The sequence below is a fragment of the Anastrepha ludens genome, chromosome 3, assembly GCF_028408465.1.
Source record: "Anastrepha ludens isolate Willacy chromosome 3, idAnaLude1.1, whole genome shotgun sequence".
Taxonomy (NCBI): domain Eukaryota; kingdom Metazoa; phylum Arthropoda; class Insecta; order Diptera; family Tephritidae; genus Anastrepha; species Anastrepha ludens.
In genome coordinates, this window is record NC_071499.1 from 108,152,989 (window position 1) to 108,172,976 (window position 19,988).

General features: G+C 39.5%; 1 protein-coding gene across 4 annotated transcripts in view; it reads left to right on the forward strand.

Moving 5' to 3' along the window:
• The first annotated feature begins 2,726 nt into the window (after positions 1-2,726).
• The window catches only part of LOC128858739 (acidic phospholipase A2 PA4), a 53,924-nt gene continuing 36,662 nt past the window's right edge, over positions 2,727-19,988 (forward strand). For 3 of the 4 annotated variants that reach the window (XM_054095227.1, XM_054095228.1, XM_054095226.1), the window contains exon 1: positions 2,733-3,274. The gene's annotated coding sequence lies outside the window, so the exon portion shown is untranslated. Of the gene's footprint in view, positions 3,275-19,988 lie in introns of all 4 variants that reach the window. The other variant, XM_054095224.1, reaches the window with a different exon arrangement.

Consider the following 19,988-nt stretch of genomic DNA (forward strand, 5'->3'; position numbering starts at 1 on the left):
ATAGTCGCGCACCAACTCATTCGGCTACGGCGGCCGCCTCAGCTCAGCTTAGTCTTGAATAATATTCTTGCAGAATCGGCATTCACTTCACTGGGTGCAATCTGCTCAAAATATCATATATACTAATTGCGAATTGTAGATGAACATACCAGACAATATGTGACGCTAGTAGAACGTTATGGCTCACCTACAACCACAAACAAACGTCAAAATTGATAAATATGAAAAGTTAGGAATGCCTGGGTGGTCTGATCCTGGAAAGATGGGCCCCGCGTCAACTCAGCGAGCGCTGGGCTAGTGTGCAAACGCGCAAAGACGCGAAATCCTTCTGGCCACCAGTAGACCGGGAACGCTCGAGGGAACTCCTAAGGCTAACAAAGCCGCGTCTCTCGAATTTGGTGGGTATTCTTAGTGTCCGTTAGGTGTCCATGCGGTGAAACTTGGGATTGCCTCAAGTCCGTTCTGCAGAAGCTGTCTTGAGGACGAGGTAGAATCATATCAACACCTTCTTTTCAGCTGCTCTACTCTCATCTGGCAAAGATTTAGACATCTGGGCTCTCTCTTTTTCGCTACACCTGTGGATATAGCGGGCTTAAATATCATACGTCTGGTGAAGTTCATCAGTAGCTTGAAGTTCATAACCGTCGACGTCGTCGTAAGTGCATAGTCATCAAGCCCTAATCCCAAAGCCCCTTCTTTCATCCCTTTTCCTATTTCCTTTCCCCTGTATAGTATCACAACGGTCGAATTTTTAATATTTGCCCAAACGGGCCCCAAGCAAGGGCAGCCAATTAACCTAAACCTAGGGATGCCTGGAGACTCACGGCAGTGATAACTGGTTTCTGGTCTATAGAAGAGCAGGCAGCCAAAATGGGTATCCGGAGAAAAAGTACACTATAATATCTTCCACTTCGTCTATGAATGCCCAACATTCTGGAAGGCGACGATGTTAACCCTTGGCAAACCGCTTTTTGAAAACCTCGAAGAGCTGACTGATATAGACGTAAACAACCTTATGAAGTTTCTTAATCGCACCGACTAGGTCGTGAAGGAATAACTTGTTGGTAGCGAGGATGGGGCAACAAAATGGTGCGGAAACACTAATTGGATTCCTGGTGAATCACCACTTAAACGAACCAACCAATCAGTCTTCAAACGTTTGTCTAAACTGTACATCGATATCGACATGTGCCCATCGTATTGAAATCTCTGGGTTTAGTTCAGCAAGAATATCTAACTTCCTGCGATTTTGATGAATGTCTGAACCAATGTTAGCTTTGGTTGTTCTTAGGATAGTCCTTCTCGCTTGGGATTGGATATGAATGTGAAGCGGTGTGAGTTCTAGAAGAACCTTCATGCAAGTCTTTGTAGTCTTGTTAGTGTGTTTGTGCAATTCCTGTGCAATTCCCACAGACTACTGCCCCGTAGGAGATCGTAGGTCTGACTATAGCCTTGTATATCCATCTAAGGATGATGGATTATTAGGTTTGGCCAACTGGGGACTCTGTTCGCTCATTTCACAAGCATTCACACACTCATCAAATCCGTCGTTGCTCAGATGACAACGAAGTAACATGAGTAACATGAGGCTGTGGTGATTCTTTTCGTATATCGCCAACATGAGCTCAGTTTTTTCGTAAAAGCACCGCTGTCATGATCCCCGTCTGATGTTGGTCTCACCTTTGGCATACATCCCCAACTTTTTCCTGCAATCGATTTACACGGCATGAATACTCTAATCGCATTTCTTCTTTCTTCTACGTGTGCCTTCAGTAGTAATTTTGGGTCAAATGTTATATGCAAACATTTTACTTCCCTTTGCATTTTTCCCTCAATTTAGTCTAAAAAAATTGGTTTCAGATGCTTTAGTTCGTACTTCATTGTGAAAATTACTATAGTCGCTGTAGCAAGTTTTAATCTGAATACTGAATTATATTACATAAAGTCTCTCCGAGTATACATACACATTTTTTTAAAGATATACTCAAAAGTGTTTTATTCAAATAAAGAAGTAGTAAATATTAAATCCATCGAAAAATTCCAAATTTATGAAATAAATTATCTTCCCTTAAGCGGACACTCCTTTGGCGCTGAATGAGTAGATGCCCGCCCAAAGAAGGTTTCACAGTAGTGAAATGAGTGATGCTGCACCGCTCGTCAGTAGTCATGCACATAACACTTCAACAGCGAAAGCTCACGATGCGGGCGTTTGCACAGGTTGCTTTCTTGTTGGCCGTGAAAATGTTAAAGCTTCAAAGCAATGCACACACACATACAGATTCTAGTGCTTACATGTGTATGAGTGTGATAAGTGCACAGAGTGCACACACAAGAATGGCGAGAGCAAAACAAAACGCATTAAACGAAAGTGAAACCAAAAGTGGAAGTGTAAAAGCTCTGTGTAGCGCTGCGTACAGCTGTTTACTGTGATTAGTTACATGGCTGAGAAAACTTGGTAAAAAGTATTTATGATGGGATGCCTTCAAGACAACTCAAGCGGCTTTAGCCATTCGCCCGCAACCAAACAGCATAAATATCGACAACAGCTGCTGGTAAAAGCGCAACTTTTTGCATACTTTTGAATGTTTGAATGTATGAGTGTGTCCCTGTGCCCTTGTGTGTACGATTAGCGGCAGCTATCAGCCATCGTGAGACCTACATGCCTACATCTGTGGGAATTGTTTGCTGATACCCGCGGCGGAGTGCTCAGTTGCGTGCAGAAGCACCACGAAAATGGACGTAAATTTAAACGGTGACGTTTAAAAGTCGCAACGACGGCGATTCTTACTTTTGCTCTTGCTCTTGTCTTGCGTATGTGTTTGTTGTGCATATTCTTTGAAAAGTGAAATTGAAGGATGTTTTTATGGGATGAAAAAATTATTTTCGCTGAAAATAAAAGTGAGCGTGTTGGTGGATTGGTGCAGCTCAAGTGTGTGGAGTGAATTAAAAAAACAAAAAGATGTGCAATAAAAATAAAGTGAATGAAAAAGATAAATGGCACCAATAAAATAAAATTTATAAAAAATAAAAATTTTGTTTTAAATATTTACCAAAATATATTTTGGTTTTAAATTGTCAATTACTTTATATGTTTTAGATCAAAGCAATACGAAATTCTATAAATACTTAATTGGCTGTAAAGAACAAAGTAGCAAATACCCTCAGTTCCTAACTCACACATCCCACCTCCAAAGCTGCTTGTAAAGCTACCAAATACCTACCGATAACTACAACTAAAACTTATCAAAAGGCGTCATCACAATCGCGTCAGCAGGTGAGTGTCCTTGAAGCTTCGCTATTTATTACATACATACATACATACATACAAGTGCCTCCACCCGGCTATACGGGAAACCACTTACTACGAGCAGAGTTTTGCAAACGATTTGCCTGATTCAGTTCGGACCAAAACATACAAGTTAAGTATGAAGGTCACTTCTGATATATGTATATGATCGTGTATATACTAGTAGGCTGATTAATTTTGCGCCACTTTGTATCATATATGAACATATTTTTATGTTTTTTTTTCATGTTTAAATATTTATTTTCATTTTGAAGAAATACGTTTGTGTGTGCGTGTATCTACTGAAGCTTACATTTGTTAATCAACTCACATTCTATCAAACAAGTACGGGGAACTAAAACACTGACCAACAGTTTTTACTGAACACAAACAAACGCTAATAATTATTGAAGAGAATGTCTCTCAGGTATGTAGGGCCGGACTTTTTTTCATGACGGGTTAAGGAGTTAGGGGGCGTCCATAAATTACATGAGATGTTTCAGGGGGGAGGGGGTCGAGTCAAATCTCATCTAATCTTACGGAGGAGAGAGGGGGGGTCTCGGCAAATATCATGCAATTTTATTTTCTGATTAAAAGGAAAAAAAATTATACTATTTTGGTCCATTATCCAGATTGTACATGCTTAAAATTTAATCTTAAGCGTATTCGTAGTATGATTAAGATCATTCACTAATTCGTTCGAAAGAAAATAATTTCATTCATACTTCGACGTTATACTTTACTACTGTCAAACCACCATATTTGTTTTATACCAAACTAGCGAAAACCCGCCCGTTCCGCTGGTCGTCTTTAAAAAAATCTAGATTAATTAATTAAATTAAGCCGAAAAATACTGTGTGTTTTTTATAAAAATTCTCGCGCATGAATAGGAATGAAAGAAGTTTTGAATAGTAGTAGCAATTAAAAAACGTTGAATAAATGAACAATACCGCTGGCTTACCAACTCTTGAGCATGAAACATAAAGTTGGCCATGAGAAAAACATGGGTATTCTAAATCAATACCACAAATTGATACAGTTTGGCCTTTTCTGCCACCTCTATACCCTATCACTCAGGTTGATGGACGTTTGATAATTCCGGACTTTAAAGAACATGACGTAAAGTCATTTGCTCCATTTCTAATACGCATACAGATTCAACCGCTGAATGCCTTCATCAGCACGCCTTATGATCTCTATTGCCCAAGTATACGTGATGATTTAGAGAAAAGATGCTCTAGTACATGCGGTATTTACTTCGCATCTATCACAAGAGCTGCAGAGCACAGACGAGCAGCTCACATTGCACCAGCTAAGCAAGCCCGTATGTTCCGCAAAGTGCGACCCTCACGGATTGTCACAAGACGAGCTAATGAGTTACTGTGCACAAGCGTCAACGGCTTAGAATGGCTAGATCAGAACGAAGTTGAAGGAGCACATGATTTTACTGAAAATCATATGGACATGTTGGTCCCAATAGTCTCTCTGGAAACCGCGCATGATTCTCCATGGACTGAAGTAGAGTAGATATTCTTTTTTTAATCGCAGTAGTTACGATTTAAGTCTTCTATTGTTAACTTTTTATTACACTTATAACTCTCAGCAATATTGATTACTAGTCGGAACTAGTCGTAAATAAAAGCACGAAGCAATTTTTTTTTTCTTTTTACAATAACAATCCAACGCGTTTACATAAGAAACCCACACTTTGAAAAATCTCACGTGAGATTGGGGGATGGGGGAGGGGGTTGAATAAAATCTCACGACATCTCACCAGGGGGGAGGGAGGTACAGAAAATTAAAAAAAACACCTCACGTAATTTATGGACGCCCCCTTACATGGGTTTCGTCGCGTATAAAATGGCCTATTTTCAATATATATTTTTTTTCTATGTAAAATGTTTTTTATTTAATTCAAACTTTTTCTGTCGTATAGATACATATTTAAGGAATAATTTCTGAAATTTAAAAAAAAAAAATAATAATTAAAACTCCTTCATTGTGACGTCATTTCCGGTGACCCCTCGAAAAAAAGGTGCGACCGCGTTGTCAGCATAACTCCTGACAGGATCATCAAAAATGGAAAAACAAAAATAAGTGTTTTAGTTAAGACCATAAACTCGTGCTTGAGCGAAGGAAAGAAAAAAAAGAAAAAAATTGGAATTTTGGCAGAGGCCCGAAAAAATTATGATTTTCAATAATTTTTTTTTTGTTAGTCAATTGCTTTATTTTACAAAAATAAAAACATAGCATTAATACATCATGTTTTGTCTTGACTTAAGCAAAATTAAAAAAAAAATTATAATTAACGTTGTTTATGTGGAGCCCGTTTCTCCAGAAGTCCCTTGCAGTGATCATCATAAGTCCTTGGAGATTCATCTCAAATCAATCGGACAAAGGTAATTAGTTTTATTAATAGATAATCTTGTGCCTCAGGAAATATTTTTCGGATTTTCAAGAAAAAAACCGACAATTAATTAATTGTTTAAAAAAAAATCGAATTTTTGAAAAAAAAAAAATCCTTCGATCAGGTACGATTTTTTTATGTTTTTCAAAAGCAGTAAAAATTTTATTGACATCTACCAAGCGGGTTTTAAGTTCAAAAAACATAGTTTTGAAAAAAAACACATTTACAATTTTGCTATCGATTTATGTTCGAGTTATACGAATTATTTAATTACTTACTCTGTGCCATCTATTTCTGGGCCACAAATAGTTCTTCAGCCGTCACAGCAGCTTCCAAAATATCGATTTGCTGTTGCCTACGTAGCATTCTACCTTCTCGAGTATTATGGTTTGCGCACTTATCTGCCACTTTCATACGTGCAGCATCCATTTTTCTGTTTAGCTACTTGCTCTCGAACGCTCCGGAGCGCCCGCGCGCCCTTTGTTGAATAACTCGAAAAGTACGAGTATTTGTCGGATTCATTTATTTATATAATATTTTTGAGATATTATACTCTAGGAAAACTAAATAAAAATTAAATTTTTTGAAAATTCTGTCTATCTCTAATCCCTTATGACAAAGGCACTTTGCGTAAATTTACGCTTATGAGGATTAGGGCGGCTCGTTTTGTATGGAAAGCATATGGCGCTATATCGCGCGAATTAAGCTCAAAATAGAGGTGGCATACCATAATGTAATAAGCTTAATCGTAGTATTAACCACAACGATAAATATGTCAATTATGAGTGCTATAGCCATAAGGAACTACTATTTACATATATTATCATTTCGAAGTGCAGAAACAAAAGAAAACATAACAATATGAGCAGAGAAAGCAGGATATTAATAATTTATTCATTAATATAGTGGCATTATATACCACAATGCAGCATGTTTGTTGATTATGGCTACAGCGAAAAACCAAACTTCAATTGCTCTGCACGGTTATGGTTATGACGATGACATTATGGTATGTCACCCCTAATCGATTACTGTGTTGCTCATCGGTTGGTTCGATCTGCAGATTTATATGACTATGGTTATGGCACCTCTACTTTGAGTTTTAAAAATGAATTCGAAGTAATTTTACTAAATAAATAAAACGAAAATTTAAAAATGGCTCTAGTTTGGAAAATTACTTTTATTCATTTCAAAGTAAAAATGTGCGGAAATAATAAAAAATTAGGAATCAATTTACTCGATATGACCACCTTTTGCCTTGACTATGGCCTTGAGTCGGTCCAGAAACGAATCGAATGTGACTTGCAGGTATTTGGTCCACTCGCGTACAATGGCTTTTTTCGATGCCTCGAGACTGAGACTGGTGAATCTTTTAGTTCAGTCTTTACTCTCTAAAATGGCCCAAACAGAATAATCCATCGGATTCGCATCTGGTGAATTTGAGAGCCATTGTATGGACCTTATGAAGTTCACAACAGTTTTTTAGCCATTCTTGTTTCACTTGAGCTTTGTGAGACGGTGCCGAGTCGTGTTGAAACGTCCATGGTCTGCCACCGAAATGTTTGTCTGCCCACGGCTTCAAAGCCACCTCCAGAATACTCTTCCAATAATATTTCGGTTTTATCTTAACGCCAGGCTCGATGAAAACGAGTGGAGAGCGCCCATCTGCGGTTACAGGGGCCCAAACCATTACCAGTGGCGGATGCTGCCTCCTGGTGGCCAACCGATGACTCAAATTCTCGTGTGAACGGTCGGTACAATAAACCCTATCATTTTGGGAGTTTACGAGTTGCTCAATTTGAGAAATTTTCTCGTCAGAAAATACAATGTTCGGAAACTAAACGCTTTCGGTCAAGCGGAGCAACTCCTCCGTTCGCTCAAGTCCGACTTGTTGCTGCTGCGGGGTGAGATCATGCGCCTTGTAAGGCTTGACTTTGAGATCATTTTTCAGTATGCGGCGGATGCTATGGTCAGATATTTTCAGTTCTTTCGCCATTTGATTGGCACCTCGTCGGGGATGTCGCTCAAGTCGCTTCTTCACCTTTTAAACCCTTTCACGTGACGTTGCAGTCCTTTGATGACCACCTTCATGACGTTTCGCGATGCTACCAGTATTATTGTAATGAGTAATGGGGCGTTAAACAAAAACTTTATTTACTTTAAGGTGCTCGAGCTCACGAACAATCGCTGGTTGTGATTTTCCCGCCAAATATAATGCAATCACACTATTACGTTTGAAATCCATTACTGATTTTCTTTTTTCGCGTTATCGGTTTGTTAAACTCGGCGAAAATCGCGTAAGCGGTTATCGCACCAATTAAGAAGAAGAGAAGACGGCGATTTTGTTTACGATAAAACTTAGATTGCATTGTTGATATTCGAAAAAAATAGCGCCTCCACTGTTCATGTTACTGATTTGCCGTTTGAACAACGATTTATTGGACGAGCGCAAGAACACATTTGAAATTAGTGGGCAGGATTCTACTTCCGGCCTGCTTGCGCCCGTCGTAGCCGAATGGATTGGTGCGTGACTACCATTCGGAATTCAGAGAGAACGTAGGTTCGAATCTCGGTGAAACACCAAAATGAAGAAAAAGTTTTTTTTCTAATAGCGGTCGCCCCACGGCAGAGAATGGCAAACCTCCGAATGTATTTCTGCCATGAAAAAGCTAATCATAAAAAATATCAGCCGTTCGGAGTCGGCTTGAAACTGTAGGTCCCTCCATTTGTGGAACAACATCGGCCCAACACCCAAAAACGGTGTACGCACCGTTATATATATATATATTCTACTTCCGAATCTCCTAAGACGTAGCACCCGAAATTACTTTCACATTTTTGCTTCGGATGTCCAAATCTTGTAATCTATTGTCCTTTATTTCTCCCACTGTTCCGCATTTTGTCGCTTAATGCTTACAGAAATACTTTTTGTCGGCCAATCGAGCAATTTGGATCGAATCGATGTGACGCCATTGTAATCGAAAATTTTGTGCATTTCTTACAGAAACGGGCTACAGGTCTCATATGGCTCAACTGAAGCCGGTTATATCAACTGAAGTAGGATATTGTACGCGTAATTCACTAAATTAACTAATGTTCTTTTAGAGGTCGAATGCAAAAAGAATTTAGCTATTCTTCGTATTCCCTCCTGAGATGAGTCTTGCGCCAAATGCACAGTTATTATTATTATTACTAAAAGTTTTTTACTGACACTTTTGGATAACAGATAAATGTAATGCATATTTTAGTCTTTCTCTACATATTTCGCATCCAAAATTAACACTAACAGAAATGAGGTCCAATACAAACATAACAAAAAGTCTCAAATGTTTGTAGATTCAATAGTTAAAAGTTGTTACAAAAAGTTGTTAGCGCTTCTAGAAAATTCATTAGAATTAATTTGGTTACGTACAAATAAATTACCAGATTGTGCTAATCTTTCAGGTAAACGACCAAGGCATAAACTCAATACCAGCATTATTTAGAAAATCATTGCTTTGTGTGTAATTTATTTATTCTTAAGTTTATATTGTTGGGCTTAGATTAAAATGTAAATATTGTGGCGCAGACAACCTTGGTGGCTTTAGTTGGCGTTTTCGTACAAGTTGAGGTGTGTGTGTCTACAGGGTTTGATTGAAAAGTAATGAGCCTTCCCGCGCCTTCCCGGGCCCAGTTCGCTGGCAACAGCGATGCAGTCAACATCGCTCCGCGCGTGAAAGCTGTTTTAAAAGTGTGTAGGATTTTGCAGTGCCGAAAATGCAGCGACCGTTGGAGCAACGCTACTCGATCAAATTTTGCTAAACAAAACGAGTATTGAAACCATTGGGCTAATTAAGGAGGCTTGCGGGGACCAATCTCTGTCCAGTGCCCAGGTAAAACGGTGGCACAAGTCGTTCAAGGAAGGCCGGGAGGACGTCGAAGACGAACAGCGATCTGGAAGGCCTTCGACGACGCAAACAGACGAAGATGTGAACCGGGGCGGAAGATGGGGGTTCCGGTGCTTCCCCACCCTCGCTATAGCCCAGACCTGTCCCCTCCGGACTTATTCTTGTTCCCGCGCCTGAAAAGAAAGCTGGAGGGGAGGCGTTTCGACTCCATCGAGGCGATCCAAAAAACTGTGACAGCCGAATTGAACGCGATTCCGGCGGATGAGTTTAAAAAATGTTTCCTGCAGTGGAAGGAGCGCTACCAGCGGTGTATTGACGTTCAAGGGTCCTATTTTGAAGAATATTAGTTGTATAAGCCAAAAGGTTTAATAAAACTGCTTAAAAAAATAAGGCTCATTACTTTTCAATCAAACCCTGTATGCTGTCGTATGGAATGTCTCACATTGTTATGTCTCTATCGATTAGCAAATACTCTGTATTAGATACTTTTCATGATTGAATATACGCTCGGATAAAGCCTGTATCATCAAAATTCCATACACCAGCAATCTTTTGCGGGCTTACCAAAGCCGACGTAGAGAAAGTTAGCAACAATTGAAATTGCACTGGATAGAAAGTTCAGGACTGAGCCAGACAAAACTGTTTATTCCATCATTCTAACTAGAGTAGATCCTTTGCGAATGTCTTGCAAAACAAAAACTCACACACATCCTGTGTGGTGGGACTCTAAATCCATTGGTAATATGGAACAAAACACAAAAAGAAGTGCTCAAACTCATTATAAACCTCTAATTGTAGGCTAGTGGTCAAGCGCACCATGGCCCACTACATATGAAGTGTTACCAACTTCACACTGCTCGTATCTGTAAAACAGCTCATGACATCAACGTCAAAATTGTTCTAATGGCAGTTCAATATATTGTTCATAAGCCATCAAAAGCATTTGCGTCTCAGTTTTGTTGAATTTTTTTTTCTGTGATTGCAATTCAAACGTAATAGTGTGATTGCTTTATATTTGGCTGGAAAATCGCAACCAGCCATTGCCAAGCCTCAAGTGAATAAAATGTTTGTGTATCGCACTATAAAACGTTACCATGATACTGGAAGCATTGCAAACCGCTATGAAGGTGGACCAAAAAAACCGCAACAACGCCAGAAATGGTTCGGAAAGTGAAGGTTCGACTTGAACGAAATCCACGTCGAAGTGGAAGAAAAATGGCCAAAGAAGTGAAAATATCGCAAGACAGCATTCGACGCATATGTGACGCAAAAATGAGCTCAAGGTCAAGGCTTACAAGTTCCAAAAAGCACACGATCTTTCAGCCCAGCAAAAAAAAGTTCGGTGCGAAAGAGCAAAGAAGTTGTTGCGCTTGCACGAAAGTGGCGAATTTTCTAACATTGCGTTTTCTGATGAAAACAATTTTCCCAATTGAGCAGTTAATAAACACACAAAACGATCGTGTTTACTTGACCGAACGCTCATACGAGAATTTGAGCCTACGTATGGCCACTCGAAGCAAGTTCCCATCGTTTTTATCGAGCCTGGTGTCAAAGTGAATGCGACTTATTATCGAAAAAATATTTTAGAAGCTGCTTTAGAGCCGTGGACACGTAAACATTTCGGTCGTAGACTATGGACGTTCCAACAGGACTCGGCACCGTTTCATAAAGCTCGTGTGAACTAAGAATGGTTAAAAAATCATGTTCCACACTTTATTTCGTCCACACAATGGCCTTCGAATTCACCAGACGCAAATCCGATGGACTATTCCATCTGGTCCATTTTGGAGAGCAAGGTGAAGACTAAAAAATATGCTAGTATGGATGCGCTAAAAAAAGCGATTATACGAGAATGGGCCAAAATACCTCAAGATCACATTCGTGCAGCATGCAATTCATTTTTTGACCGTTTGAAGGCTATAGTCATATCGTTCACCATGTAGCTACCGCTAGAAACCCTCAGCTACCGCTAGAAAAACGATCGATGCCTGAAAAATTGGTATTGACCTCACAAGCCCAGGATTACACCATCGATATGTTACACACAAGTACATGGATATCATTATTTGCTCGACAAGCCTGATTAAGAGTGTTTTCTGTAGAGGAGGAAGAATCGAAGTATGGAACTTTAATTGCACTACGTCACAGCTGTGGAACAACATCAAGACGCACACCACAAATAGGAGGAAGAGCTCGGCCAAACACCCAAAAAGGGGGTACGCGCCAATTATATATATATATAGTATACATCACAGGTGTTCCGAGGTAAGCATCGTTTTGACGCGATTTCGTGACCATAGCACTGCTCTAGTTAGCTGCGTTGACTCCAGAAATCGGGATAGTAAAATGTGGTGACATAAAAATAGCATAATGGGCAACTTTCGGGATGTTGTCAATAGGGCTAAACGGTGATTAGTTGTGCACCGGGGGCGGTATAGGTAGCTTTTATAAACACCATGACCTTTCAGGAACCCCTTCAGCTGAAAGTTAGCATTGATATGTTAGCGGTTCAACATGTTTCAATATCAGAGTTTAGAATGTGAGTCCGTCTACCGTTCACCACTTTATTTCATATTGTTTCTCACTTTCGGAATGATGCAACTTTTTGATCCCTACTAATGGTACCGTTCACCACTAGGCAGTATTTCTTTCTTTGCATAATTCACGAATATAGGCATAATACAAGCGACCAACATTGTAGCATCCTTCTCTTCTGAAGTGGTCTTGTACGCACTGGCAATTCTATGCGCACAATACTTCTGAAGGTTGTAGGAAAGCTTTCGGTGCGCTTTAATCAGTAATTCAAAGATTTGACCACTTTTAGCATTTGTGATTACTCCGCAGAGTTAAGAGCGATTCTATCAGCCAGTGAAATTTTAGCGCAATACTTTTTTCTTTCGCCTTTGCCCTGCAATTGCCTCCTTTGCTTTTGAAAGATTTTTTCTTTACAACCAAACTGCATTTACGATAACCAGGCGCCTTTCTCGGTGAACTGAATAAGTTGATTATGGACCCCTTTGGTGGTGTTGAAAAGACAAGTAGGACGGATGGATCCTGGTAGCCTAAGAGGCTTGCCTAGTTTAGGTAGCAGCACTTGCCTTTGAATATTCCAATGCGAGCCTCTCTATTACACTCATTTAACTGCAAAATAAATAAATAAGTAAATAATTTATTCATGAAAAGATTCGCGCCCTTCAAAATTGTTTCTTATTTATTTATTTATTAACTAGCGTAAATTAATATTGGCCTAGCCCTAGATTGTTCTAAATACCTTGTTCACTCCTTTAAACACCACTCTACCTTCCTTACAGCTACCCTAGAAGTGTTTCTCATACGGAGGTAACTATAAACCCCGACATATCCCTGAACTAGACTATTGAAATTTCACAATGGACTAAGATTTAAGAGCATTTTTTTAAGCGTTAATAGTATAGAGTGACCAGATGGCAATAAACAAGTAGCCGTAAAATTTATATCCAAGCGTCAATATATTAAGTAAGGTTTGCTTGCCGAATGTGTAGAAATTATTAAAAAAATATTATTGGAATTTCGGCTCAGTCGTAAATACGCAAAGTAGATTTCGTCGTGAGGTCAGTCGTCATCGGACGAGACACTTTTTTAGCTCAGAGGTTATGTCAACAAGCAAAATTACCATTATTAGACCAAACACAGTTTACAAGTATGGACGTAAGCATCAATGCACACACTAAGATCAGCTATTTGGTGCGGTTTATAGCATGGTGACATCAGCGGATCTTATTTCTTTCGAAAAGAGGTAGAATACACCTTTACCGTCAATGGTTCTCGGCATAAAACGATGCTAATTGACTTTCTGTGGCCAGAGCACAACAACATCGATACATTCGAGTTTTGTTTTCAACAAAACGACGCTACAGGCTATAGAAACGACGCGACGCTCAAAGTTGTGAGGAAGAAATCTGTCAACTGGGCCATCTCACGGCGAGCGTTTATCATCAGCTGTGGCTACGTCAGATTCTCAGTCTGCGCTAAAAAGGCAAAACGACTTTGGACGAGCGCTAAACACTCGGGGCGCTTATTCCGGAATACTCTGCACATATTGGATCGAGTTATCAAAAATTGTACCGACCACCTGAAGCACTGCTAGTGAAGCCGAGGCATCCATTTGAATGAAGTCTCATTCTAAACATAAGCGTATGAATGTAGTTTCAAAACATGGGCAGATATATTCCAAAGTTGTTGTCTCATTTAAAATTATGTTCCTATTGTTCTTGTCTGGTCATCCTATACATGGGAAAGAGACCTTTCATATGACAAGGTATTGTGTGCTGCCTCTAGTATTTTACTAAAACCGCTGCTTGCATTTCGTTCACTGTACGAGGGGTGCCTTTTATACGTCGGGATTTGGCAACCCTGGTGTTGCAATCTGGCAACTGACAGCTGTATCGCAAAGTTTGACATTTTTTGGCTTTTACGTACTCAGAACGTTTTGAAATACCAGCGCTATTTGTGTTGTTTACAGTAACTTAAAAGATTCATCTCGGTCCAAAAATGGAATTAAATCGTGACCATTTTCGTGCGATTATTTTTCACAACTTTCGACGTGGATTAACTCAGCAACATTGCATGAATGAACTTAATTCATTTTTTGGCGATGAAGCTCCAACAAGGACCAGTGTTTATCGATGGTATGGTGAATTCAATCGTGGTCGTAGTTCACTCCAAGACGAATTTCGTGAAGGTCGTCCAAAATCAGTTGTTGTTCCGAAAATCATTGATGCTGTGCGCGAACTGATATTGCAAGATCGTCATGTGACCTATCGTGAGATTGAGACAATCTTAGGCATTAGTGGGACCAGCATACATTCAATATTGCATAAACACCATAAACATTTGACTGTCAAAAAAATTAGTTCGCGTTGGATCCCACACAATTTGTCAATCGCTCAAAAAAAGGCTTGTGTCGATTGGTCGAAGGAAATGCTCAAAAAATACGATCGCGGGGCTTCGAAACACGTCTATGACATCGTGACAGGTGATGAATCATGGATTTACGCGTATGAGCCCGAAAGTAAACAGCAGTCGACTGTATGGGTGTTTCAAGATGAGCCAAATCCAACAAAAGTTGTTCGCGCACGAAGCGCTTCCAAGCGAATGGTCGCCTGTTTTTTTGGGAAAACTGGACATGTCGCAACCGTACCACTAGAAAAACGCAGAACAGTAAATTCTGAGCGGTACACAACCATTTGTTTGCCAGTTGTCTTCCAAGAAATTAGGAAAACCAATCGCCAAAGACGGATCACTCTTCACCAGGACAATGCGAGCTCTCATACATCGGCTCAAACAACTGCATTTTTGAGCACCCAAAACATCGAATTAATGGGTCATCCGCCGTATAGTCCTAACTTGGCACCGAATGACTTCTTTTTATTCCCGTACGTAAAAAACAAACTGAGAGATCAACGTTTTTCGACACCTGAAGAAGCGGTTGCGGTGTTTGCATGTTTTGGAGGTACCTCATTCAGAGTGGCAAAAGTGCTTCGACAATTGGTTCAAACGCATGCAAAAGTGTATAGATCTTCATGGAGAATATTTTGAAAAACAATAAAGTGATTTTCGATGATTAAAATTTGTTTTTGTTCTCTAATCCCGAAATATAAAAGGCACCCCTCGTATAGCAGCTTGAAGGAATAGGAAAGGAATATTGATCCAACACTTTTCTAATCAAGCTCAATTTTTTCTTGATTTTTCAACAAAGGATGCTCGTAGGACCCTGACAAGGTATATACACCTACACCATACTTTCCTCGCTTCTTTCCAGTTTTTTTTTTGTTTTGTTTAGATAATTGTGAGTCGAGTATGCCATCGGTTAGGCCTTTGAGTGGTGACAACAAATGCTTCGCATCCAATTTTCGCCCAAATGGTGAACGAATATTTTTAACTGATTATCTAAACCTATTGACTGAACCCGCCAAAGTGATAAATCGTAAAAATCATATTTTGACATTTTAACAAAAAAATGTGAAACGTAAATATGTATTTACACACATTCACATGTATTTATTTACTCCCACAGTCTGAATAAAAAAACTTGCAAACAATGAACTTTTGTTTTGTTTTATTCTTCACAACGCAGGGGCGTAGTAGGTGTCAATCAAGGTGTCGAAGTAATTACATACTTTGAAGGCAAGTTCGGTTCGCGCTTACCTTTGTATGTAAAAAAGTACAGAAGTAAGTAGGTATTGCATATATGAACGTGCACTTGAACACAAATTTGGTAACATTTAAATGACAGCTTTGGTACCAACAAACGATCGCCGACGTTTAACTGGCGGCCAATTACAACGGATTAACAGCGAAGTTTGCGATTTGTGGTATCAGAGAATAGCGATGGCTAATGGCTGGGAAGAAAAAAAACTACACAAAAACTTATTGACTTAAGATGGCACGTAAATATCTACATATGGATATTTTTTTCACATAGTGCGATGACATGAAATGAGGAGTGCCCATCGAAATGTCTTTGAGTATTGCTTTGGTTTCTCTCTTTTGAAATCGTTTTCAGTTACTCAAGCAATAGAAAATATATTTATGCAAGTACATATTTATGAGAATTGTGAATTTTTTTAACTTTAATGTAAATTAGACTTAAAAAATTATTTTCAAATGCAAAATAATGCAAGTCTCGACCTGATATTTTAATTTCTTGTCACCGAGAATGTACTAAAGTAAGCGGAAAGAATACGAGCATACACCGTTTAGAAGAGAGTGGCAAACACCAAGGTCATGGAGAAGAGGGAATTAAGTCTCTATACAGATGGTTTCAAGCTGGACGATAGGGTTGGCTGTGGAGTTGTTCGAAGGAATTAGGACTTGAATTATCCATTCGAAAGGTTGCCCAGGAATGCCCCAAATGATATTAGTGTCGCATTCAAGGTTTGCCTTATTTGGGTTCCGGGGCACAAAGATATTGAGAGAAATTGTAAAGTTGAAGAGCTAGCCAGGAAAGGTACGAGGGCGGTTCAATAAGTACCCGTGTTTGATGACAGAGGGCGTTCCTGAGGCAAATTGGTGTTAGCATCCAGAGTAATTGATAGGTTAGTTTGGACTTGGCTGCTATTCGAGTAGGACGTGTTTCGTGATTTTCACTAAGATGAAAAAAGAGAAGTATCGTTCGGTAATTCGTTTTTTGTTTTTGGATGGGAAAAAATGCGAGTAGATAAACACAAAGTTGGGTTTTGCCTATGGGGACGCTTCGCTATATATGACCACAGTTAGATATTGGTTCAACGAATTTAAACGTGGGCGGACATTCGTTTTTGATGAGGAGCGACCAGAACGTCCGGCAGACGTGGTTTCTGAGGAAATCATGCAAAAAGTCCACGACATGATTCTCGCTGATCGACGAACGAAAGTCGCAGTGGGAGTGGGAGCAATTTAAGCGAGATTCGATGGAATTTTTTCGTCGAGTTGTCACCTTTGATGAAACCTGGATTGATCATTATACACTAGAAACTAGGCAACAATGAAAACAGTGGATTTCTCCCGGTGAATCTGCTCCAAAAGAAGGCGAAGACTGGAAGACAGTCCCATCGGCCGGAAAGGTCATGGCGACGATTTCTTGGGATGCGTACGGTGTCATCCTCATGGATTTTAAAAAAAAAGAAGAACGATCACTAGACAATACTACAATGAGTTATTGGACCGCTTTCACACAAAAATGAAGGAGACACGACCGCATTTGGCGAAAAAGAAGGTGCTGTTTCCCCACAATGACGCACCAAAGTATTCATCCTTAGTTGTCGCCGCCAAACTGCATGAATTGCGTTATAAATTGCTGCCGCACCACCCGTATTCACCCGATCTGGCTCCCTGTGACTTTTTTATTCTCTAACATGACGAAATGGCTCGCGGGGAAAAAAATTTAGTTCAAACGAGGAAGTAATCGCTGAGAGAGAGGCGTATTTTGCAGAGTTCTTGTCCAATTTTTTTGAGGGGTTAAAAAATGGCCGGAGCGTTGGGAGAAGTGTATCTACCTAAAAGGGGAATATGTTGAAAATTAAGAAAAAATTTTGAAAGAATGGCGCCCTCATTTCTAACACGGGTACTTATTGAACCCCCCTTGTACTACTTTTCAACTGCTTAATAATAGAATTACCATTGGGATACCTATGGCCATGAGCAAACTCGTAATTAAAAACAACATTATCCAGGAGGTCAATAGGTCATGGAGAGATGAAGATACATGTGTAACAGCTAGGCTACTATGGCCGCAAATAAACAGGAAAAGGACAAAGGAGTTACTTAATCTCTCAAGAGACTAGTTGGAAGTCGTGGCTTGTATAGCCGGTCACTGGCTATTTGGCAGGCATTCCCCGAGACTAGGAGTTTTCTGCCATGAATATTGCAAAAGTTGTAGAGGTGAGGAAGAGGAAGAAACAGTTGAGCACCTCCTTTGCAATTGTCCAGCCCTAGCTAAAATTAGAGCAGGTCGTCTAGGTAAATACTTTTTCAATTCTTTTACAGAGCCACGTTTCATAAGAGCTAAGAAGGAAAGTAAATGGGGTTCTCGCGCAGCACAGTGGTATCGCAACGGACCTGTAAGGTCTAAGTAAGTCGTGCAGACCGACTACCACCATAACCTAACCTAACCTAGAATGTGGACGTAACGACTGGTGCGCTTTATTGAACTCGTCCAAAATCGATATAGCAAAAATAGAAACAGTTTTTTCTAATAGCGGTCGCCCAGGCAGTTCGGCAATCAAAATATATGCCGTACGGAGTCGGCTTGACACTGTAGAACCTCCATTTATGGAACAACATAGAGACACACACCACAAATAAGAGGAGCTCGTCCAAGCAGCTAACATTATTTATTTAATTTCAATTGCCAATCAAGAAGAAGAATGCTGACCGATAGTAAAATTGACGCGAACAGAAGCTTCACGGTCCGAAATCGTCTTTTTATGAATATTAAAAAAAAAAAAATTATAAATTATTTATTATTTACTTAGTTATTACAACGATTCAGAACCTTTTATTTGAAACAAGCCATATCAGAACTCTCCGTATCAGAACTCTCCACTTTGTGTTTGATAAATGAAGCTGAAAATCTGTAAATTAGCATTTAAAAAATTATTGTTTTAATAAATACCTGTAGCACAACTAATTGCCAACTTGCGAACATGACAGACAACAACTGGAAAAATCATGAAAAAATAGCCGCATGCCAAAGGCCTCTCGATCTGAAGGTATGTGTGCAGATGTGTTTCACCAACACACACCTCCAGTTCCACCCAGCAATTATTTTTTCGATTTTTGTTTTGCTCACTAAATTTATTACACGTTTCAATACCAAATACAAAAACACAAATTTAACTCAATCAAGCGAAATGAAGTTCACTGCTGCGCATAAAATTGGCTACAAAAAAAAAAAAAAAATAAGAGGAACGGCTTCGGTCAAATTTAAATTATGCAAATATTCACTAAAAAAAAGAGTCAAAAAATTTCCATAGTAAAGGACAAATAATAAATTCTTCATCTTTTTTGTTGGTTGTACGACAGACTGAAAAATTCAATATACTCTTAATTAGGCGAAAATTTGCCTAACTCGCAGTGCGTTTTCGGAAACCTTGGCAACAGCATTCGATAGAGTTTATTTTCCTGTCTAACTACATTTTGGTTTACAGTAAAAAAGCGCAAACAACTTGGGTAGTGGGTGCAGCACTTCAATCTCAAGTTATGTACAGATGTATTGTACATGAAGTTTATAGCACTGAGCTGAAAAAGTAGGAAAATAAGAGAGGTATTTAAGGAGAGAGCATAGCCGGTTGCATGGAGTAGATGTGAAATGGAAATGTTTTTGTGTTGGTGCAAGTTATACAGAATGCAGAAGTGTGGCCAACATCTCTCAGCGGATTTGAAGGAATTAACAGATTTGCTGACATAATCGGGGCTATGACAGCGATTTGTTTACTAAAAAACTAAGATTGGGTCGGTGATATAATATACGAAAAAAATCTACGCAGCTTTCACTTCTTTCCGTCTGAACAACGACTGAAATAAAGTCAATTACTGTAAAAAAATTCAAAAATATTATTTTTCGTATATGTGGCTACCCTAAGGTAGAAGTAAGAGATATCACTTCTCATGAACCCTCCTAGTGACACTGGGAATGCTTACAGGCATCTTCACTGGTCACTGCAGACTACGTAGCCATTTGTTCAGACTCGAAATGTGGTCCACTGGCGGTTTTTGCTATATATTACCAGAAACATCACTACATTTGCTTCTCGAATGCAAAGCCTGGAGTGTACATTTTAGCTCGAAATGGCCAGTAGAAACATGTTACAAAGATTTCAGAGGTCTGGCCGAGATCAGGTCGTTAATCGGCTCCCCGCGTATTTGAAAGAATCAACTGATGGCCTAC